This window comes from Heterodontus francisci, chromosome 35 (genome assembly GCF_036365525.1).
Source record: "Heterodontus francisci isolate sHetFra1 chromosome 35, sHetFra1.hap1, whole genome shotgun sequence".
Classification (NCBI taxonomy): domain Eukaryota; kingdom Metazoa; phylum Chordata; class Chondrichthyes; order Heterodontiformes; family Heterodontidae; genus Heterodontus; species Heterodontus francisci.
Genome location: NC_090405.1, coordinates 34783409 through 34801677, shown reverse-complemented (window position 1 = coordinate 34801677; position 18269 = coordinate 34783409). Strand labels below are relative to the sequence as shown.

General features: G+C 43.9%; 1 non-coding gene across 1 annotated transcript; it reads right to left on the bottom strand.

The window, feature by feature from the left end:
- Positions 1–14809: 14809 nt before the first annotated feature.
- Positions 14810–14902, bottom strand: LOC137350770 (small nucleolar RNA U13). Its single transcript, XR_010969482.1, has one exon. It is a non-coding gene; the product is annotated as a small nucleolar RNA U13 (small nucleolar RNA).
- Positions 14903–18269: the final 3367 nt, after the last annotated feature.

Here is an 18269-nt window from a genome sequence, read left to right as displayed (position 1 = left end):
ACTCCCTTCCCTCCAACCGTCACCCGCCGCGCGCCGCCCTCCCCTTTTCTTCGCGCGCGCTACTCTCGCGAGAGTGCCAATGGCGCCCCGCCAGCACGAGCCTGAAGCCCATTCACTGGCCCGTGCGCGAGGTGGATGGGGCTAGGTTTTGACGCACCAGAAAAATGCACGGTGGAAATGTTCCGTCAGCGAGGGAAATTCGCCGTGGGACTTCACATAACTAAAGGATTGGCCAACAGGTGGTCCATGATACCTTTCCATCCCCTCCTACTGCCTCTTCTGTGGTCGAAATTCGTCTCGGGCAGTGGCGCAGTATGGGCGGAATCGCATCGACTGCTCATTCTACGCCAGCATCTGATATTCGCCTCCTTTGTAGTCAGCGGTATTAAATACCAGCCGCTGTCTATAACGGACGGGTAATCCGGTACCGCCGTTTTAACACCACCACCCAAGATGAATTTCTAACCCTCTGTTTCTTGCTAGTCAACCACCCTTAGCGTTTGGTGAATGGAGGGTACAGTCTGTTACACAAGTTAAATGTTAGTTAACAAGATGCTGGCGTTGTCCATGTTATTGGGTGTTATTCGTGGCTCATTGGGACTACCCTCTCTCGCCTCTTGGGCCGGAAGGTTGTGGGTGGGTTGAAGTCACCCTTCAGAGAACTCAACACAATCCCGGCTGACGCTCCCTGTTCAGTGTTGTATTGTCGTAGGTGCCGTCTTTCAGATGAGACATTAAACCGAGGCCTGTCCACCTTTCTGGTGGATGTAAAAAAATCCCATGACACTATTTTGAAGAACAGGAGAATTCTCTGCTGTCCTGGTGGATAGTTTTCTCTTAGTCAAGACCACTGAAACAGTTTATCTGGTCCTCATGTTGTTTGTGGGAATTTGTGTAAATTGGCTGCCAAATTTTATATATTACAACAATGACGACACTTCAAAAGAACATAATTGGTTGTCAGGCACTTCGGAACATCCTGAGATCATGAAAAGTGCTATAGAAATGCAAGTTTTTTTTTATTGCTGCCTTTTATCCCATCTGATGGTATTGTGTTATTCTGTTGGATGCTGCCATGTTGCCTCCCCATCTTAAAAACAATCCCGCTGCTGATAAAGAATAGTATAAATGGATATTAATACTTTTAATCAGTATTAGCATTTTATTTTTCATATTAAGGAAATATATCATGCTGAATTAATAAATGAAAAATTTAAATGACCTAGTGAAGGTAGGTTAGCTCAGTTGGTAAGAGCATGGTGCTAGTAACACCAAGGTCACAGTTTCAGTTCCCGTATGGGCCAATCTTTTTAAACTTACTATGATTCTATTCTGGATATGTACCTCAAGTGCCGCAATCTGCATGGCTATGGACCAAATGCTGGAAGGTGAGATTAGAATAGGTGGAACGTTTTTTGGCTGGCACAGACATGATGGGCCAAGTGGCCTCTGTGCCATAAACTTTCTATGATTCTATGAAATAGTAAAGTTGTTATTTATGGTATGTAATCAAGGTAAACATAATTTAATTTAATATTTTAAAATGGCATACGGGTTAAAACAATGAACGTATGCTGGACGAGGCTAAAAAAAAGGGGGTAATTATGCAATGAGGATAGGAGAAACTGGTGCAGTAGTAGGAAAGGTTCTAAAGGTGTGATGTAGCAAAATGGTTGAGCAAAGGGTGTGAATCAGACCTGGAAACGAGATTCAGGAAAATATGTACACTAAAATGAGGAGGAAAAAATCCATTGAAGATAGAGGAAACAACAAATAACGTTTGAGTGGGGACAGAGCAAGTGGGACTGGAGAGTAGCCAATATAACATCTTTGATCAAGAAGGGAAAAGAATAATAAACTGGTTAACTAGAGTAATTAGTCTAACATCAGGTTTGAGAAAACTCTTAAACATAATTGTAGCTGGTAAATGAGTATTTAGAACATCATGAATTTAATATTTTAAATTGTTAAGTGAGATGACAGGAGAAAGTTCTTTACACAAAGGTTTGTTAGAGCATAGAATGTTTTGCTACAGGAAAAAAAATTGAGGCTGAAACAATTGCATCTTCCAGGTGAGTATTGGATAAATACTCAAAGCAGAGGAAGGTACAGGGTTCAGAGAGAACAGCGGAGGAATTCGTTTTGGAATCACTGGTGTGACTGGGAGTCTGTGACAGCTATGCTCACTAAGCAATTGGAAATTTCGTTAAGATACCACCTCACGGTGTTGCTAAAAAGAGTTCACCACATCACATACCAAATGAATGGCCCAGATTTTCTTGTCAAATTAATGGTGAGGCTAATGGCTTTTGCCACTATTTATGTGCAAATTGTACAGCAACTTCAGACAAGGGGATCTCTCTTGGCATTTCTTCGTGGACAAAGATTTTGGGAAGGTTGTAGTCATCAGTTGCAGGCCCGCTGGTGGCTAGTCAGGCCTATCCGCAGATTCTCCCACAGCGGGTACAAGCGAAGTTATAGTCGCTACTGGGGGCAATTCGATCTATACTTCTCCTTTTCTCTTTCATGCTGGTTCTTCGCTCAGTCTCAAAGGTGTCTGTAGCCCTCCTGATGTAGCATCTGCAGGCATCACGATCTATGGCCTGCACTTCCCATTGGTGATGGTCGATGTGGCACACAGAGAGGGACTTCTTCAGGGAGTCCTTGAAATGTTTGCGTGGGGCCCCCTGTTCCTTTTACCCATGGTCAGTTCTCCATACAACACGACCTTGGGCAGGCGATTGTCGTCCATCCAAGCAACGTGACCTGCAGTTGGATTTGCAGGAGGATGGCTTCGATGCTGGTGATGTTGGCTGCTTCCAGGACTTCAGTGTTTGAGATGCGGTCCTGCCAGTGGATCTTGAGGCAGCACTGATGGAAGCGCTCTAGAAAGCGTACATGACGGCGGTATAGGACCCATGACTCAGTGCCATACAGAAGGGTGGTGAGGACTATGGCTTTGTACACTTTGAGTTTGGTCAGTGCTCTAAGGCTGTAGTTGCTCGCCACGCATTTGTAGAGTCTGCCGAATGTACTGTTTACTTTTGAGAGCCTATTGTCCACTTCTTTGTCTATGGTGCCATCAAACAAGATGATGCTCCCCTAACAAGTAAATTGCTTGATGGCATCCAGCTCGGTTCTCTCAATGATGATGCTTGTTGGTCTTTTCTTCTTGGGGTGCAGGCTGATGCAGGACTTCAGTTTTCTTTAAACTGATTTTTAAGCCAAAGAGTTGTGCCGCCTTGGAAAAATGTGTTATACATTACAGGTCTGACTGACTGTAGGCCAGGAGAGCACAGTCATCAGTGAAAAGAAGTTCACGGATGAGTTTTTCTTGTGTCTTTGTGTGAGCCTGAAGACACCTGAGGTTGAAAAGGGCTCCCTCAGTCCGGAAGCATACGTAAACTCCCTCCTTAATGTCTTCCGTTGCCTGCTGGAGCATCATGCTGAAAAAGATGGTGAATAGGGTCGGGGCCAGTACACATCCCTGCTTCACGCCATTGCAGATACGGAAGGGACTTGAGAGGTCGCTGTTTTGCTTGACTTGTCCATACTGATTTTCGTGAAACTGCTTCACAATGGCGAGGAACCTGGGTGGGCATCCAAGTTTTTTAAGGATTTTCCAAAATCCATCTCTGCTCACAGTGTCGAATGCCTTGATGAGGTCTACGAAAGTGACATGCAGGCCTTTGTTTTGCTCACGACACTTGTAATTAAGTGCAAATACCATGTCTGTTGTGCCTCTGTTTGCTCTGAAACCACACTGGCTCTCTGGGACATTTTCTTCTGCAATGGTAGGCACAAGCCTATTCAGAAGTATTCTAGCCAGGATCTTCCCAGCAATATAAAGGAGGGTGATCCCATGGTAGTTGGAGCAGTCTGATTTTTCTCCTTTGTTTTTGTAAAAAGTGATGATAATGCCCTGTTCCCAGTAGGCTGTGAAAAACTCATGGAGCTTGGTGTATAGGACAGGGCCACCATGCTTCAAGGCTTCGAGTGGAATTCCATTGGCTCCGGAGGCTTTGTTGTTCTTCATCTGGTTGATGGCGGTCACAGTTTCCTCCAATGTTGGGCTCTCATCCAGTTTTTCTTTGACAGGCTGTTGTTGGATGCAATTGATGGCAGCATCATGCACTGTACACTTGGCGTTGAAGAGAGTTTCAAAGTGCTCCGACCAGCGATCCAGGACTGACTCCTTGTCGGTGTGCAGGGCCTTGCCATCGGTGCTCCTCGGGGGAGGGGGGGGGGGGGTTTGGGTTTGATATGCTGGTCCATAGCCCGATTTTAGTGCTTTATAGAAACTTCTTATGTCGCCGGTATCAGCGTACAGTTGAGTTTTTTCCGCAAGTTTGGATTTTGGATGTTCCTCAGTTTGCAGTCAAGCTGCACGCTTGACGATAAGCTGTCTTTTTCTCTTGGCTGGTCGGCTGAGTCAGGTGGGCCTGATGAGCTGACCTTTTTATTTTTAGCATAACTTGAATTTCCTTGTCATTTTCATCAAACCAGTCCCTATTCTTCTTGGTGCTGGGTCTGTGACCTTGTTGGAAATATCCAGTACTACAGCTGTGAATAGTGATCTTCCAGAGATCTTCTGGAATGGAATCAGCAGTGAGATCAGGATGTTCCAGTCTAGTCTGTAAGGTTGCTTGATACCTATCTCTGCAAGATGAGGTTTGCAGGTTGCTGACTTGAAATGCCCTGGATGCAGTGATTGGGAGGGTGGGGAACGGTATGGGGGTGGAATGTATGGGATGGGGATGGTATAGGAAGAAGGGGTGGGATAGGATGTGGATGATATAAGAGGAATGCAAGGAACGAGATGCGTATGGCATGAGAGGGATGGCATGGGAAGGATGGATGGGGATTTCAAGAAGTACTGTTGCAATAAATATACTAATTTCACTGAAAATGTTTTGTGGGTCTCTGCTAGTTTGTAAGAGAAAAAGCTAAACCGGATATGTATACCGATGCAAGATTTGTTTTAATATATTAGATAGATAATATAATTTTGATTGGCTGGTTTATGAGTGCTGGAGGTTTGGAAGCAGTGGAGAAATGCTAAAATCAGAACACTGAAAGCATAAGGCAGGATTATACTGGCATTCTCAGTGATGTCAGATGCCGCTGGCTCTATCGCAGTTGGTCCCATGATGCAAAGAACCATCTTCACCATAGGGCTGAGGAGCTGCAGGTGGCCTTGTCCTCCACCAGTGCAGCTGCATGCCCTTCTATTGCGTGTCACTTTTTATCCTGTGAGAGAGAGAGAAATGTCATTGATTGTGTTGCACTGTGTTTGGGTAATATGCCTACCACAGCTGAATAGCTGGAGGTTTGTGGAAACAGCGGAAGCTAGGGTGAGGCTGGCATCATTAGACTCTGTGTGAGGGTGAGATGGAGTATCTGATATTAGGCCTGAGTGCCAGGGAGAATTGCTGGGTGAGTGATGAGGATATGATGCATTGAGCAGCATGAGGTTGGTGAAGCGGTAAAGATGTCCTCTGAAGATGGTCATCTTGACCAACTGTGTGTGTCATTAGACTTCTTATGGAACTGCTGTCAGGCCCTTGGGGCCAGACTCAGGGAACTGACCTCACTGGCCATCTGCTCCCAGTTGCTTCTGAGGGTGGTCCTTGAGGGTCTCCAGTCCTTCAGCAGAAACATGACGCCTCTTTTCCTGCCAACCTTCACCGCTGAGGTCGCCGTAAACCAAGAAGCCCTCTCTCTTCCCTGATGCTCCACTTGTGCAGCTCCTACATTCAACCAATGTCAGTACAGGAAACCAGCAGCAGCTCCCTTCCACTGAGTGCAGCTCCTCGTGAGCATGCTGATACAATCCCAAATTTGTGAGCTGTCTACAGTCACGGCAACAGGTATGGCAGATTACGAATCATCATCACTCTTTTAGCCCTAGATATTTCAATGAGATCACCTCTCATTCTGCTAAACTCTAGGGAATGTCAGCTAGTGAATGGTAGAACTGGAGCCCACTCTTTATACACTTAAAAGCTTTAGTTTATAGGGACACATGTTAGCATATTGTGCGCCTCCAACCAATGACCTGTTTAAGCCTAATCCTATACATATGAGCACAGGTGAGACTCCAATTAATGCCCACTATCTGAATATAATTAAACATCCAATTGATATACATTAACAATAGGCCTAGTCTACACAATCACCCCTCATCGGACAATCCTCTCATCCCAGGACTTAGTCTAACTAATCAGTCGTGAATGGTGGTGGACAATTAAACAACTAACTGGAGGAGGTGGCTCCACAAATATCCCCATCCTCAATGATGGGTAGCCCATCACATCAGTGCAAAAGATAAGGCCTAAGCATTTGCAACAATCTTCAGCCAGAAATGCCGATTGGATGATCTATCTCGGCCTCCTCCTGAAGTCACCAGCATCACAGATGCCAGCCTTCAGCCAATTCGATTCACTCCGTGTGAGATCAAGAAACGACTGAAGGCACTGGATACTGCAAAGGCAATGGGACCTGACAACATTCCGGCAATGGTACTGAAGATCTGTGCTCCAGAACTTGCCATGCCCCTAGCCAAGCTGTTCCAGTACAGCTACAACACTGGTATCAACTCTGCAATTTTGTTGGAGCTGCGGGCTGACAAGGATGGACTTCATCCTAGGGTGTTAAAAGAAGTGGCTAGTGAGATAGTTGATGCGTTAGTTTTAATTTTCCAAAACTCTAGATTCGGGGAAGGTTCCGTTAGATTAGAAAATAGCGAATGTAACTCCTTTATTCAAAAAGGAAGGGAGGGAGACAGAAAGCAGGAAACTACAGGCTAGTTAGCTTAGCATCTATCTTAGGGAAAACGTTATAGCAGGACATTTAGAAAAATACAAGGTAATCAGGCAGAGTCAACATGGTTTTGTGAAAGGGAAATCATGTTTAACCAATTTATTGGATGTCTTTGAGGGAGTTACATGTGCTGTGGATAAAGTGGAACCGGTGGATGTATTGTACTTACATTTCCAGAAGGCATTTGATAAGGTGCCACATCAAAGGTTATTGCAGAAAATAAAAGCTCATAGTGTAGGGGGTAACATATTGGCATGGATAGAAGATTGGTTAGCTAACAGGAAGCAGAGTAGGCATAAGTGGGTCATTTTCTGGTTGGCAAGATGTAACGAGTGGTGTACCACAGGGATCTGTGCTGGGGCCTCAACTTCTTACAATTTATATAAATGACTTAGATGAAGGGCCCGAAGGAATGTTTGCCAAATTTGCGGATGACGCAATGATAGGTAAGAAAGTAACTTGTGAAGAGGACAAAAGGAGGCTACAAAATGATATAGATAGGTTAAGTGAGTGGGCAAAGACCTGGCAAATGGAGTATAATGTGGGAAAGTGGGAAATTGTCCACTTTGGCAGGAAGAATAAAAAAGAAGCATATTATCTAAATGGTGAGAGATTGCAGAGCTCTGAGATGCAGAACGATCTACGTGTCCTAGTACATGAATCGCAAAAGGTTAGTATGCAGGTACAACACGTAATTAGGAAAGCTAATAGAATGTTATTGTTTATCGTGAGGGGAATTGAATACAAAAGTAGGGAGGTTATGCTTCAGCTATACAGGGCATTGGTGAGACGACATCTGGAGTACTGTGTACAGTACTGGTTTCCTTATTTAAGGAAGGATGTAAATGCATCGGACGCAGTACAGAGAAGGTTTACGAGACTAATACCTGGAATGAGCAGGCTGTCTTACAAGTAAAGATTGGATAGACTAGGCTTGTATCCTCTAGAATTTAGATGAGCAAGAGGCGACTTGATGGAAACATATAAGATCCTGAGGGGTCTTGACAGGGTGGATGTGGAAAGGATGTTTCCCCTTGTGGGAGAATCTAAAACTAGGGGTCACTGTTTAAAAATAAGGGGTCACCCATTTAAGACAGAGATGAGGAGAAATTTTTTCTCTCAGAGGGTCGTGAGTCTTTGGAATTCTCTTACTCAAACGGTGGTGGAACCAGAGTCTATAAATATTTTTAAGGCAGGGGTAGATAGATTCTTGATAAGCAAGGGGGAGACAGGTTATCGGGGGGTAGCTGGAAATGTGGAGTAATCAGTTCATTGAATGGCGGAGCAGACTTGAAGGGCTGAGTGGCCTACTCCTGCTCCTAATTCGTATGTTTGTAATGTGAAAAATTGCCCAGGTATATCCTGTGCACAAAAAGCAGGACAAATCCAACCCGGCCAATTACCGCCATCAGTCTACTCAATCATCAGTAAAATGATGGAAGGTGTCATTGACAGTGCTATCAAGCGGCACTTGCTTAGCAATAAACTGCTCAGTGATGCTTAGTTTGGGTTCCGCCAGGGCCACTCAGCTCCTGACCTCATGACAGCCTTGGTTCAAACATGGACAAAAGAGCTGAACTTGGTGCGGTGAGAGTGACTGTCCTTGACATCAATGCAGCATTTGACCGAGTATGGCATCAAGGAGCCCAAGAAAAACTGGGGGCAATGGGAATCGGGAAAAACTCTCAGCTGGTTGGAGTCGTACCCAGCACAAGGGAAGATGGCTGTGGTTGTTGGAGGTCAATCATCTCAGCTCCAGGACATCACTGCAGGAGTTCCTCAGGGTAGTGTCCTAGGCCCAACTATCTTCAGCTGTTTCATCAATGACCTTCCCTCCACCATAAGGTCAAAAGTGGGGATGTTCACTGATGATTGCACAATGTTCTGCACCATTCACGACTCCTCAGATACTGAAGCAGTCTGCGTAGAAATGCAGCAAGATCTGGACAATATCCATGCTTGGGCTGATAATTGGCAAGTAACATTCGCTCCACACAAGTGCCAGGCAATGGCCATCTCCAACAAGAGAGAATCTAACTATTCCCCTTGACATTCAATGGCACTAGGATCGCTGAATCTCCCACTTGACCAGAAACTGAACTGGAGTAGCCATATAAATACTGTGGCTACAAGAGCAGGTCAGAGGCTAGGAATCCTGTGGCAAGTAACTCACCTCCTGACTTCCCAATGCCTGTCCACCAGCTGCAAGGCACAAGTCAGGAGTGTGATGAAATACTCCCCACTTGCCTGGATGGGTGCAGCTCCAACAACACTCAAGAAGCTTGACACCATCCAGGACATAGCAGCCCACTTAATTGACACCAATCCACAAACATTCACTCCATCCACCACCGACACACAGTGGCAGCAGTGTGTACCATCTACAAGATGCACTGCAGCAACGAATCAAGTCTCCTTAGACAGCACCTTCCAAACCCATGACTTCTACCACCTCGAAGGACAAGGGCAGCAGATGCATGGGAACACCACCACCTGCAAGTTCCCCTCCAAGCTACACACCATCCTGACTTGGAACAATATCGCTGTTCCTTCATTGTCACTAGGTCAAAATCCTGGAACTCCCTTCCTAACAGCACTGTGCGTGTATCTACCCCACATGGACTGCAGTGATTCAAGAAGGCAGCTCACCACCACGTTCTCAAGGATTAGGGATGGGCAATAAATGTTGGCCTAGCCAACACCGCCCACATCCCATGAACAAATAGAAAAAAAGTTAACCTTCATTGCACTCGCATTAAGGTACATATATCATTCTTGGGTAAGGAGACAACACTGTACAACATAACCTTATAATGTACAGTGAACTGTTACATTCATGTAAAGTGTAGCAGTTGAAAATACAAGAACTCAAACTGAACAGTTATAAAAATGGACTTCACAGAATCAGAATTGTTATAGCGCAGAAAGAGGGCATTCGGCCCATTGTATCTGTACCGGCTCTCCGAATGACCAAGTTACTTAGTGCCATTCCCCCGCCTTCTCCCAGTAACACTGCAATTCTTCCTTTTCATATAACCGTCTAATTCCCTTTTGAATGCTTCAATTGAACCTGCCACCACCACACCCTCAGACAGTGCATTCCAGACCTTAACCAGTCGCTGTGTGAAAAAGTTTTTCCTTATGTCACTTTTGCTTCTTTTACCGATTACTTTAAATCTGTACCCTCTCATTCTAGATCCTTTCACGAGTGGGAACAGTTTCTCCCGATCTACTCTGTCCAGATTCCGCATGATTTTGAATACTTCTGTCAAATCTCCTCTCAGTCTTCTCTTCACCAAGGAAAACAGTCCTAACTTCTCCAATCTATCTTCATAACTGAAGTTCCTCATCCCTGGAACCATTCTCTTGAATCTTTTCTGTACTCTCTCCAATGCCTTCACGTCTTTCCTAAAGTGCGGCTCCCAGAACTGGATGCAGTACTCCAGCTGAGGCCGAACTCGTGTCTTATACAAGTTCAACATAACCTCCTTGCTCTTGTACTCAATGCCCCTATTAATAAAACCCGGGATACTGTATGCTTTATTAACTGCTCTCTCAACCTGTCCTGCCACCTTCAATGACTTTTACACATATACACCCAGGTCCCTGTGCTTCTGCACCCCCTTTACAACCCCTTTAGAATTGTACCCTTCATTTTATATTGTCTGTCTATGTTCTTTCTACCAAAATGAATCACTTCACATTTCTCTGCATTGAACTTCATCTGCCACCTGTCTGCCTTTCCACCAACTTGTCCATGTCCTTTTGAAGTTCTACACTATCCTCCTCACAGTTCACAATACTTACAAATTTCATATCATCTGCAAACTTTGAAATTGTGCCCTTTGCACCAAGGTCTAGGTCATTAATATATATCAGAAAAAGCAAAGGGCCCAACACTGGTCCCTGGGGAACTCCACTACAAACCTTCTTCCAACCCAAAAAACATCCATTAACTACTATTTGTTTCCTGTCACTCAGCCAATTCCATAGCCATATTGCTAATGTCCTGTTTATTCCACGAGCTACAAGTTTGCTCGCAAGTCTGTGTGGCATGGTATCAAACGCCTTTTGGAAGTCCATGTGCACCACATCAACACAATTGCCCTCATCAACCCTCTCTGTTACCTCCTCAAAAACTCCAAGTTAATTAAACATGATTTCCCTTAAGAAATCCATGCTGGCTTTCTTTAATTAACTGCATTTGTCCATGTGACTATTAATTTTGTTCCAAATTAGTCTTTCTCGAAGTTTCCCCACCACCAAAGTTAAACTGAGTGGCCTGCAGTTGCTGGACTTATCTTTACAGCCTTTTTTGAACAAGGGTGTAACGTTTGCAATTCTCCGGTCCCCTGGCATCCCCTAGTCTAAGGAAGACTAAAGAATTATGGCCAGTGCCTCCACAATTTCCACTCTCACTTCCCTCAGTATCCTTGGATACATCTCATCGGGGCCTGGTGCCTTATCCGCTTTAAGTACAGACAGCCTAGCAATAAGTCCTCCTTATCAATTTTAAATCCTTCTCGTGTCTGAATTATCTCCTCGTTCTCCATAGCCTGGGTTGCATCTTCTTCCTTGGCGGAGACAGGTGCAAAGTATTCATCTAATACCTCAGCTATGCCCTCTGCTTCCATGTGTAAATCCCCTTTCTGGTCCCTAATCGGCCCCACTCCTCCTTTTACCACCCTTTTACTATTTATATGTCTATGGAAAACTTTGGGTTTCCCTTTTATGTTAGATGCCAGTCTTTTTTCATGTTTTGTCTTTGCTTCTCTTATTTGATTTTTCACTTCCCTTCTGAACTTTCTATGTTCAGCCTGATTCTCAATAGTATTTTCTACCTGACATCTGTCATAAGCTGATTTTTTCTTCTTTATCTTAATCTCTATCTCTTTTGGAAGCTCTAGATTTGTTTACATTACCTTTCCCCTTTGAGGGAAAATACCTTGACTGTGCCCGAACTACATCTTCTTTGAAGGTAGCCCATTGTTCAGCTACCATTTTTTCTGCCGACTTTTGACTCCAATGTATTCATACCAGATCTGTTCTTAACCCATTGAAGTTGGCTTTCCCCCAGTTAATTATTCTTACTCTGGATTGTTCTTGGTCCTTTTCCATAGTCAGCCTAAACCTTATGATACAATGATCACTATCCCCTAAATGGTTTCCTACTGATACTTGATCCATTTGGCTCAACTCATTCCCAAGAACCAGGTCTAGCAATGCCTCCTTTCTCATTGGACTAGAAACATACTGCTTTCGAAAATTTTCCTGAACACACTCTAGGAACACTTGCCCCTCAATGCCCTTTATACTATTATTATCCCAATCTATGTTTGGATGATTAAAGTCCCCCATTTTTATTTAAAAAGTGGACCACGTGCTTCGAAAATGGCCACTGAAGATCAAACTGTATTTTCAAAGTGTCTTATTGTCTGACAAGGATACATTCTAAGCTAAGAGGTGTCAATTACATCCATCCTAAACCCAGCAAGAGATAGTTTTGAATTGAATGTGTTCTTCTGAAGCAAAGAAGGTGTGATGTAGCCACATCCTGGGCCGTTGTCAGTCACCACAGGGAGGAAGATCTATATCTCCCAACAAAAGACAAGATGTGAAACCATTTTGACCTTAAAAGTACCTCTCTGGAGACAGAGACCCAGGAAAAGCATCACGAAAGCCTCTCCAGCTGACAGCTGGGAGAAAATTCAGCAAGCCAAAAGAAGCTGCTCTGCTGTGAGTTTTACACTTCAACTTGTGCAACAGAGAACTGAAAGTTATCTCCTGTGTCCAGACTGAAATTTGAACCAACCGAGAAATCTACAGACAACCCAGGCCTGTAACTTTAAAGAAGAAATTGACCTTCAAGAAGATTCAACAGGTTACCGTGAACCCAAAAAACCTACCTCACTTCAAATTCTTCACCTCTTTTCTCTATCTATCTGTGTGTGTGCATGTAAGTGAATGCAGGCACAGTGGTCTTGGTGGAAACAGCATCACGCTACTTCCATTTGACAATGCATAGGGTGTAAATCTCTTGGATCATTTTGGCACAGTCTGGAGTATAACTTCAGTAAATCCCTGAGTCTTTTTCACACTGAAATATAAATCCAGCATCTCCCTTGGTCTGTTTCACACTAGAATAGAAATCCAGTAAATCCCATGGTCTGTTTCTCACTGGAATAGAAATCCAGTAACTCCCTTGGTCTGTTACTCATTGGAATATAAATCCAGTAAATCCCTTGGTCTGTTTTACACTGAAGTGTAAATTCAGTAATTCCATTTGACCCCCAGACATTTTTAAACCTACCTGCTGTTAATCCAAACATTTACAGAGTGTGAAGACTGCTGCCTGCACTCTCTAAACAATCAAATTTAACTGCAGGGAGGGGACCATTGCACATGAAGTCAGCATTCAAATTTCAGTCTAGCAGAGTCTGGCTACCAGTCTCGGAGTGGTCAGTAGCGCTTTCTATAGGTGTGGGGGCACATCTGGCCGACTTTTGCATTAGTACTAAAAAAATTTCACAATTTAAAAAAAAACTTATCTATTTATCTGTTTGTTCCATGAATGCACATTAAAGCAGAGGTACCCCTGATTTAATTGGAAGATCAAATATTTTAAATACTTAAAAAAAAAACCTATGGAGTAATTACAAAGAATTAAATGGGAGATGTTTAGTCCTGTTTTTCAATTCAGGTATAATCAGTTGCATGAAAGGTAGCAGAAAATTCAATATTTCAAACTAAATTTGAATTGTCAGGTCTTCAAAGATGGCTTAACTTAGAAGAAGCAAATAAAGGTGAGCTCGCTGATTGGAATCTGAGTTACAATGAAACTGACCAGTTAGAGCAGACTCTTGGTCTCAGTAGTTTATATCTCCTGTGGATGAAGTACTTTGGGCTTGTTACTGCCAGACACCGCTAATCAATAAGTGCTCTTATTGGGTCGAATGACCTGGTTCTGTGTTGTACATTTTACTACCACTACTTAACAGAATTCCACATGGTAAACATTTTATTTTTAACTGATGGAAAATTTCTTTCTTGGTAGGAATGCGTTTCGTGCCAGTAGCAAGTTGTGATGTGAATGAGGATAGTCTTTCTGGGATGGCTGTGCTGTGCAAGTCAGGTCTGTAATGTGGTGCATTCAGCGGAGTATTTACACGGGTGTGTTATTCAGTATTGTACTACACTATGCTGGGTTACAGTGAGCCTCATCATGCACTGTTCTGAAGTACAGAGATGTATCATTCTGTATAATACTATGAAGCCTTAAATTATCCATTACAACACAGAGCCTTTGTGCGGTCTATGAGGCAGGCGTGTTGATTTGTCCAGTTCTATTATGTTACGCAGGACTGCCTACACTTTTCATGCATTATACTGTATTCTGTAGACCAGCAAAGAACAGTTAAGTTTTGCATGGTGCCACTACCTTGACGAGCAATGAATTATGCCCTGAATAAATAATACACAAATAATACTGTACAGGCCAATTATCCTGACTGGACACTGCCTTGGAAAGTTTGTATGGAAGATTCAATGCTATACAAAGAAATATTATGCAATGCTGTATTTGGCTTCACTGGGTAGCTTAGATATGTTTTGCTATACAGCGCTATGTTGAGGATGCTATGCTCTGTATTGTGATTCTACACTGTATTTGTTATCCAGGGCTTTGTCATCTGCACTTTTATAGCAGCTTTTGTGTCAAAACATCTCCAAGCAAATCACACAATAAATTAGTTTTGAGATGTAGTAACTGTACACTGTGTACTACTGTATTGTATTATGCAGTGCTGCAATATACTTACTGTAAAGATCTTGTTATAATGTAGAATGCTGTGAAAGGCCATATTCCCCCAGTAAACAGCACCTTTTAGTTTATCCTTGGGCTTTGAGTGACCCAGGCATAGCTTTTACTGCCCATCCCTAGTTGCCCTTTTTTTTTTGCTTTTATTACAAACAACGACTCCTAGTTCAAGATCAGATGGATAATGTGCTCCGTCGTAACAAAAAGGACAGCACATTTTACGCAATCACATGAATAGCCCAATCATTGAACCAGAATTGAGATGGTGGTGATGAGCCACCTTCTTGAACTGCTGCAGTCCACGTTGTGAAGTTACTCCTACAGCTGTTGTTTTTTTCCCAAAAATATACTTTATTCATTAAAATACATTGTAAAACAGTTTAAAACAGTTCAAATTTCACATTTCAGAAAGTACAATAGAGATCAGATTCCTTCGATACAGACACATGAAGTGCCTCACAACTCCTGCCATTCCACTTTAAATGCAATGTACATTGCCTTTAGATAGTAAAAGAAACATTTTGGTGCATACAGCCCGAGGGGTTTTGCACGGGTTCCAGCTCTTGGTCTACTATGGCGGGAGGACCTAGAAGAACCTTTTTATTTCCAAAAATATACTTTATTCATAAAAATCTGTTTTTAAAAAATTACAAAACAGTTCCAATTTGACATTCCAGAAAGTGCAAAAGAAATCCGTTTCCTTCGATAAGGATGTGAGTTGCCTCACAACCCTTACCATTCCATTTTACATGCAATGTACATTTGCATTGTACAGCACAATCATATTTTGGTGGATACAGCCCGAGGGGTTTTACACAGGTTCCAGCCCCTCGGTATACTATGGCGGGAGGGCCTTACACAGTGGCCTTTCCCCATTGAGCCTTTGCGGCAGCTGCCCCAAGCTTTAGTGCGTCCCTCAGCACGTAGCCCTGGACCTTGGAATGTGCCAGTCTGCAACACTCGGTCGTGGACAAACCTTTGCACTGGAACACCAGCAAGACTCGGGCAGACCGAAGAGCGTCTTTCACCGAGTTGATGATTATCTCGGTGTGCGTCCCTAGGAACAGAGTCCTGTGTTATAGCGCTGCTTGAGATGAAACTCGACAAAAACCACTGCATCTCTTTCTACATTTGCTTTGCAAAGGCACATTCCAGAAGGAGGTGGGTGAGGGTCTCTTCGCCACCACAGGCACCTCGAGTGCAGCGGGCAGAGGCGGTGAGACCCCAGGCGTGCAGGAAGGATCTGATGGGGAGGGCAAGGAGTTCTGGGAGTTTGACCCAGTGACAATGAAGTTGCAGTAACACATCCTGTAGATTGCACATACTGCAGCCACAGTATGGTTATGGTGTACTGTTACAGCCATGTGGTTGGGGTATGGGTGGTCCCCACTGTTTAACTCCTAATTGACCACAGCAATTGTTTTTGTTACTAGGGTTTTAACCCCATTATGTTTTATTTGTCAAAATAAACAAACAGTGACTGGTTTTCTTGTCGGTTTAAAACAGATTAACTATTTATTGAGCAAATATTCGCGAAAAGGTTGCGAATCATGGCAGGCCATGACTCTGGATTCCCACTACTAAATTGTTGTGCATCTTAATAAAATGGATGAATACCTCTTCCGATCAAAAATGAGAGAATGCTTCTTTTGCTCCAGAATTATTGACCCACTAATAAATGCCTTCTCAAATAGGACACGTTTTAAAACCGAGTCCTGCAATTTTGTTAGTGACTCATTAATTTTTGTCAAAAGATAAATTTCACCCCGGTTACAAGTTGTGGTAGGTAACAATTAACAGTGATCTCAGTCCAATAGAGATCATTGAGAAAATAAACCAGATATCCTCCTGGATTAAGTGCCAACCAACCGGCCTGACTACAGACTGTAGAAAAACAGCAAAAAAATGGAGAAGATAGGGCCTATTAGAGATGTGGGAATTTATGCACGGATGCAGAAGATGTGGGCAGGGTTCTTAATGAGTTTTTGTCTCTATCTTCACAAAGGAGAAGGATAATGCAGACATCATAGTTTAAGAGGAGGAGTGTGAAATATTAGATATGATAAGCATAATGAGAGAGGAAGTACTAGAGGGTCTGACATCCTTGAAAGTGGATAAATCACCAGGGCCAGATGGATTGTATCCCAGGTTGCTAAAGGAAGCCAGGGAGGAAATAGTGGGTGCTCTGAGGATCATCTTCAAATTCTCACTAGATATAGGCGAAGTACCAGAGGATTGGAGGTCTGTGAACGTTGTACCATTGTTTAAAAAGGGTGCAAGGGATAGGCCTAATAATTATAGGCTGGTTAGTCTGACCACAGTTCTTCTTTCTTTTGGGCCTCCTTATCTCGAGAGACAATGGATACGCGCCTGGAGGTGGTCAGTGGTTTGTGAAGCAGCGCCTGGAGTGGCTATAAAGGCCAATTCTGGAGTGACAGGCTCTTCCACAGGTGCTGCAGAGAAATTTGTTTGTTGGGGCTGTTGCACAGTTGGCTCTCCCCTTGCGCCTCTGTCTTTTTTCCTGCCAACTACTAAGTCTCTTCGACTCGCCACAATTTAGCCCTGTCTTTATGGCTGCCCGCCAGCTCTGGCGAATGCTGGCAACTGACTCCCACGACTTGTGATCAATGTCACACGATTTCATGTCGCGTTTGCAGACGTCTTTATAACGGAGACATGGACGGCCGGTGGGTCTGATACCAGTGGCGAGCTCGCTGTACAATGTGTCTTTGGGGATCCTGCCATCTTCCATGCGGCTCACATGGCCAAGCCATCTCAAGCGCCGCTGACTCAGTAGTGTGTATAAGCTGGGGATGTTGGCCGCTTCAAGGACTTCTGTGTTGGAGATATAGTCCTGCCACCTGATGCCAAGTATTCTCCGAAGGCAGCGAAGATGGAATGAATTGAGACGTCGCTCTTGGCTGGCATACGTTGTCCAGGCCTCGCTGCCCCATGATGTTCGTTTTCTTGAGGCTGATGGTTAGGCCAAATTCATTGCAGGCAGACGCAAACCTGTCGATGAGACTCTGCAGGCATTCTTCAGTGTGAGATGTTAAAGCAGCATCGTCAGCAAAGAGGAGTTCTCTGATGAGGACTTTCCGTACTTTGGACTTCGCTCTTAGACGGGCAAGGTTGAACAACCTGCCCCCTGATCTTGTGTGGAGGAAAATTCCTTCTTCAGAGGATTTGAACGCATGTGAAAGCAGCAGGGAGAAGAAAATCCCAAAAAGTGTGGGTGCGAGAACACAGCCCTGTTTCACACCACTCAGGATAGGAAAGGGCTCTGATGAGGAGCCACCATGTTGAATTGTGCCTTTCATATTGTCATGGAATGAGGTGATGATACTTAGTAGCTTTGGTGGACATCCGATCTTTTCTAGTAGTCTGAAGAGACCACGTCTGCTGACGAGGTCAAAGGCTTTGGTGAGATCAATGAAAGCAATGTAGAGGGGCATCTGTTGTTCACGGCATTTCTCCTGTATCTGACGAAGGGAGAACAGCATGTCAATGGTGGATCTCTCTGCACGAAAGCCACACTGTGCCTCAGGGTAGACGTGCTCGGCCAGCTTCTGGAGCCTGTTCAGAGCGACTCGAGCAAAGACTTTCCCCACTATGCTGAGCAGGGAGATTC